Consider the following 6,432-nt stretch of genomic DNA (forward strand, 5'->3'; position numbering starts at 1 on the left):
CATGGGTTGCAAGGCTATATATACCCTGCTTTACATTGTGGTATTGTAACCCCATTAACAGTGGTGGGTTTTACCTATGGGCTACAGCCCCCCCCAGGTAAAATCTGCCACTGTAGTGAAGCCAGATGCAGTCTGTGAGACTGCACTTGCTTCACTGTGACTGGCAGTGACTTCCTATTGGAAGTCTGACCTGCCAGTCACAAAAGCAGTCCCATTGGGATGTGTTCCCTTCCTCTGGCAAAAACGGCAAATGTGCAGTACCTATATCCACGCGCTGGTCCCGGTGCCTGTAACTTATACTGTGCAAGCGCATAGGACATCATAGGACATGCGCCGGGGACGGAAAGAGCCGTGGCGGTGACAGGGGGAGGGGGGTGCCTACGGTCAGAGGCAGCCCCCCTCCCCGAAAGAGGTAGGAGCTGCCACTGCCAATGAATGTGTTACAGGAGCACTAGGAGCTTTGTGTTTTTATAATATCTACCACAGGGAAGTAACATTTCAATTAAAGTATTTTCATCTCTCATCCGAAATAGCTATGGTTTTCCAAAAATGTTCCTGTTACCCTTTACAGTCCCAGGCAGGTTCCTTTGCTGAAATCTCAGTTCCTCTTTAATGATTATAGTTTTGACATTTTAAAAATACACAAGTGTAATTGGCTTGTGACCTTCTGATATAACTGTATTACCCTAGACAACTCTATGCTTACTGCACTTCTCTAACATGATCAAGACATTACCTGTCATAGAGGTTGCATCTAAAGCAAATCCATTATGTAGAGAAGCAGAAGAGTGTATCCAGGTAAAAATCATCTCTCGAGTATGTTACAGTCATTGGCAAGCCTATAATACATGTTCACTGATAAGTTCTTTAATCTTTTGTAACCCTGCCCCCTCCCAGAGTAACTTATTTCACTCCTCGTACAAGACACTGGCGCATAATTACCTTGTAACCATAGCTTACCACTGATTGCTAGTGCTGATCGCTTTGCACAGCTTGTAGAATCTGCCTGTACGATACACTAGATCTGACAGATTTCCCAGGATACAGCTTTCCCTCTGTGTTCCTGTTGAGAATGTACCATACAATGATAGCGCATTGCAGGAAATTTGGTTATTATTTACTATCCTACAGATGTGTCCTTAGATGTAGCATTTAGTGTGTATTAGCAAAGTAAGTTACGGTAGCGAGGTAGTGGGGAGATATACAGTACTTTAAAGCATAGGCGAATCTAGAATTATGGTAATGGGTGGTCCCAAATCTAGAGATAACAGAAGGGGGACCTTAGCGCGGCGTAGCCACGCGGCAAAAAGGGGGCGTGGCCTCATGGGAAGGAGGCGTGGCATCACAAAAAGGGGTGTGGTGTTACACTTTAGACCATACACAGTAATGCCCATAACACATTTTAGCAAACTCTGTAATACCCATTACACATAAAGCCACACGCCGTAATGCCACTTACACATAAGGCCACACACCATAATGCCCATTACACATTGTGCCACACATCATGATGCCCATTACATACTATATAACAAACCGTTATGCCCATTACATATTTGCCACATAAGTGCTGCTTACCTACGTGCTCATTGCTAGGGGGTTCTTGCTTGATGGCACCATAGTACCCATTACACATGATGCCGCACACCATAGTACCCATTACACATGATGCCGCGCACCATAGTACCCATTACACATGATGCTGCACACATAATGTCCCTTACACATGATGCAGCACACATAATGCCGCTTACACATGATGCTGCACAACATACTGCCCCTTACACATTAAGCCACACATTATGCATAATGCCCCCACATACCGCTACTTGTAGCGTCCCTTAAGCAATGCCTCCAAAAGTGCCACTTACTGTAAATTTTTATATGAGCCTTCGCTGCTGCTGCAGGGAGAGATGGAGAGCGGTGCAGCTGCTTCTATGGGGAGAGGAGCAGAGCGCAGCGCAGAGCACACTCACAGTCCCCTCCTGGTGTCCCCTCTATCCGAGTGGACATTTGAATTATTGTGCGCGCTGTTGTTGTGCGTGATGTCGGGGGAGCACGCCGGGCGCCGGCACCACATGATTAAAGGGGGGGGGGGGGGGGGAGGCTGAGGTGAAAGTGGGAAGAAGAATTGGAGTGGAAGCTACAGGGGTGACAGTCATTGACAGCTGGGCAGAGAGCAGGGGGCTGCCCGGCTGTATTCAGAGCACTGCAGGTCACGGCTGTTTGAAATAATACCCCTTTCACAACAGAAAGTGCAGGGATTTACCCGGGAATATGGTCCCAGGATTATGCAGGGACATTCCCATGCTGACACCTTATACACCAGCCTAGTCCCTGCATTTTCTGGTGTGAGGGGGAGAGACAACCACTTCCCTCTCCCTACCCCCCTTTAACCAACCAGCTATATCTTCAGAACCAACTGACCCATTTACATGAGACCAGTATCACATTGAAGAACTTTTGAGTTGGCTTTGAATGATTTTGGTCCTGTAAAACTGGGCTGTTTGGTTACAGAGAAATCTGCCCTCAAACAACATAAACAGTCATGAAATTACATTTAAGAAATGAAAGAAAACAAACGGTTTAACCTCAATATCCCTGGAACCAATTAACCCATATGGATCCAGCCTGGTATCAGATTGAAGGCCCAGCAATTTGGGTTCGACTGAGATCAACCTCGAGCTTCAGTGATGCCAAAGGGGGAACTGGCAGCCGTTGAACCGGGTGGTGGTCGGAATTAGCGGGTCCCATGTTATCCTATAGGGAAAATGTTCCAACTTTGCCTGGTCGTATCTCCGGTTCCCAGGGGGCTAGAGACACGGGGCTGGGCTCGTTGGAAAGCTCCATCCCTCAGCTACTAAATAGGCTAATGGGTGGTCCTGTGCACCCCCGGACCACCCCCTAGATTCGCCTATGCTTTAAAGGAACAAAGGGCCAGATGCCCTAAGCTTGAAAAGTGATAAAATAGAGAGTGATAAACAACCAACCAATCAGCTCCTGCCTGACCATTTTCAATTACGGTATGTGACATGGAAGTTAGCAGCTGATTGGTTGGTTGTTTATCACTCTTCATTTTATAACTTTTGAAGTTTAGTGCATCCGGCCCAAAGACTGTTTAAAGGTGACTGTGTTTCCACATTAAAGAACATTAAAGTATTCAAAAAATAAAACATGGTGAATTCTCAATTGGACAGGTAATAATAATAAAATTGGGCAGAGTTGGGTGGCCACTACATCTGTGCCTAGAGGTGTCCTGACCTTTACAAAATGATTTGTCTGGAAAGCACAAATTATCTTTGTGCTTTTCACTTTCCCATTGTGATTACGTATTTACTTCTGCAATGAGTAATACAGCCATTGACTTTTTTTCTTTTTAATGTCAGGATCCAATGTGTTTTGTCCCATATAACCAGACTCGTTTCACATTTTCCCTATAAATCACTTTCTCTGGCATTACATTTCTTACTTTGTAGTCTGGCCAAGTGAGTCTTAGGGACAACTTGTACTTACTTGTTGCATGGTGAAATAAAGACTATTTTTGTAATATTATTTGGATATTGCAGTGACTTACATGAAAACATTGGGAAAAGTGCAGTTAGCGCCTCACCTTGTTACTTTTATTGTTTATACTACACATCAACAGCATGTAACTGCACAGCCTGACGAACGAGGGCAAACCTTTACGCCCTGCTGGCTAGACCCAGAGCATAACTATATATTCAGCAGCATGGTTGTAGCCCAAACTTTTCATGCCTCATAGTAACATTTTAAAGGGGCCTTTTTCAGCTCATCCCAGCATTTGTCAATTTTGTGTCCAGATGTAGTGCCCTACTTCATTTTCAGAACTATAGTAGTGCCTTTGTTATGCCCCATAGTAGTGAAATAGTTAATATTTTATTACATTGTAGAACTGTAGTACACATTATGCAGTACTTTACTCCCAATTAACATTATTACATTGTGTCCCCCGTTCATATTATACCACATTCTAGTGCTCCCAGTTCATATTATGTCACACTATAGTGCCTTTACTGCTTATTGTGATGCATTACAGTGCCCAATTCATATTATTCAACATTATAATTGCCTTCAGTTTGTTTTATACCACTTAACAATGAGCAGCTCCAGGGGAGAAAGTAGATATTTATACGCCGCAAGGCACAAAATTGTAAGGGCTCCTATGTACAACCCAATGGTGAAAAAGGTATATAACGCTTGGAACTGTGACAGGGAAGGTGGGCCCCTCTTATCCATAGGCCCCATAGCCGCTGCACTCCGCGCACTTTAGGCAGCTGAGCCCTTATTCAGCAGCCTATAAGACTGCAGTGCGGCCTAGCAACACAATGAAGTATTGTGCCTTAAGCTGGGTACCCACTAGATCATAAAATTTATATTTTGTTGATTCTCACTGCTCAGAAACACCAAATCTTCATACCGTCTAGTGCAGGGGTTCTCAAACTCTGTCCTCAGAACCCCCAAATAGTTCACGGTTTCCAGGTCACTCGGGAAGGTGCACATGTGCATTCATTACTCATTGACACATTTTAAAAGATCCACAGGTGGATATAATTATATCACCTGTGATTCTCTAAGGAGACCTGCAAAACATGCACTGTGTGGGGGACTGAGTCTGAGAACCTGTGCTCTGGTGTGTATGCAAAATGTCATTGATGATGCATGTTCTCTTGCAACATCCTTCTTGTCTGTACATGTAAGATATGGCAAGCTGCGGAATGCAGCATTGCCACCGCTATGTCGCTGCATGCCGAGTTCCCCTAGGCCGTGATGTAACATCGCATTGTGTGTACCCAGCATTACTCTACATCAGTGATGCATGCTGAGGTGAAGCAGCGCATTTCCCATCATACTAACGTATACACTGGAGTTTTGTGTATATGAAGCATATGAAAAATACCAAGAATTATGTTAGACATGTCTTCTTTGCTGTATTCTAATGATTTTTATAGTCCAAACTCTGGAGTAAAAAGTCATTGGCAGGTGAGGAAGGGACTCCCCTGTCTACCTTTTGCTCACATTTCTGATCTAAACTCAGCCACTATATCCACCTGACCGAAATAGTGGCCATCAATATTCAGTCCTGGCCGGGTCTCGTCAGCTACTGATTTCCCTCCCTCTTGAGATGAATCTGTATTGTTGGAAATGGCTTCTGGATGTCAAATCTGCAGCAGTCTCAGACTATCGTCTTGTGACGTCAGCCTGCCACCCTAAGCAGGCATCGACCCGCCGGCATTCCCAGGGGAATGCACATAAAACACTGGGCATTCCCCTGCCCTAGCCTGCTCCTAGCCCCAATCCCTCGCGTTAGTGTGCAAATGCCCGGCGAGTGTGATACTCGCCGAGGGCGCAAACATGCGCAAACCCAGAACATCAGTCACTGCAGCGAATTCATTGAGGACCGATCAAATCTGAATCATTCTCTTTATCTACATCCACTTTAGCTCTCACCAAAGCTTAGTACAGTGATGGCTAACTTTGACACTCCAGCTGTTGTTGAACTACACATCCCAGCATGCCCTACATCATTTTTAGCATGGCCAAATAGCAAAACTGTAGCAGAGCATGCTGGGATGTGTAGTTCAACAACTGCTGGAGTGTCAAGGTTAGCCACCACTGGCTTACTACATAGATCCCAAAGTACCAGCATATCCGCTTCTAACTGTCACTTTGCAGGCAGAAGCTGATTGGTTTGTACTTTATCTCCCTCCACTTAATCACTTTCCAAGATTTGAGAAATCTACCTTCAGTGTGAATATTTTGTTCACATTATGGAAGCCTTAAGCAATTCCACGCTCATTGTAGGAGGCAATCTGGGAAACCTGGTAACACAGCGCTGTTACAAGTGCACCTGTTGCCGTGTGCTGGACCTACCTACGGTACGTATGACATCATGCTCAGTGGTGGGCGTTGCCGACACCCGGAAACTACATCCGTCTCCAGAGTTCGGGTGATTGTAGGGGTGCTTACTGCTGCTCTACTGGCTGCAGGGTGCCCTTCTATGCACACTACAAGACAGAAGCACAGGCAATGGGGTGGGTGACTGTGCACCCACCGAGCCGCTGCGTTTGACGCGGTGTAGTGCTTGCCCATACCTACATACGGCAATGCGGTACATCACACTGTTCATTTATTGATAGGCCTATTACTTGTGTGACTTCACTAAACAGAATTAAATTGTAGTGTACCTCTAACCAACCAACCACACTAATGATTGATGTACTGTAGCTCAAATGGGGGGAGATTCTCTAAAGGAAAAATGCTGTAAAAACCCCGTTATCTGGGTTTTTACTGCATTGTGGGATTCTCTAAAAAATCAACGCAATGGGGGGGCATCACCAGCAAAAGCGACCCACCGCCGCCTTGCACTAACCCACCGACCTGTGACCACCTCCTCCCTGCACTGTAATCCTC

The 6,432-nt window shown here is 45.4% G+C and overlaps 1 protein-coding gene across 4 annotated transcripts in view; it reads left to right on the forward strand.

Moving 5' to 3' along the window:
- The window catches only part of MRTFB (myocardin related transcription factor B), a 376,317-nt gene that overhangs the window by 345,922 nt on the left and 23,963 nt on the right, over window positions 1-6,432 (forward strand). The gene's annotated exons all lie outside the window — the stretch shown is intronic.

The sequence above is a fragment of the Crinia signifera genome, chromosome 7 (genome assembly GCF_055691185.1).
Source record: "Crinia signifera chromosome 7, ASM5569118v1, whole genome shotgun sequence".
Classification (NCBI taxonomy): Eukaryota; Metazoa; Chordata; class Amphibia; order Anura; family Myobatrachidae; genus Crinia; species Crinia signifera.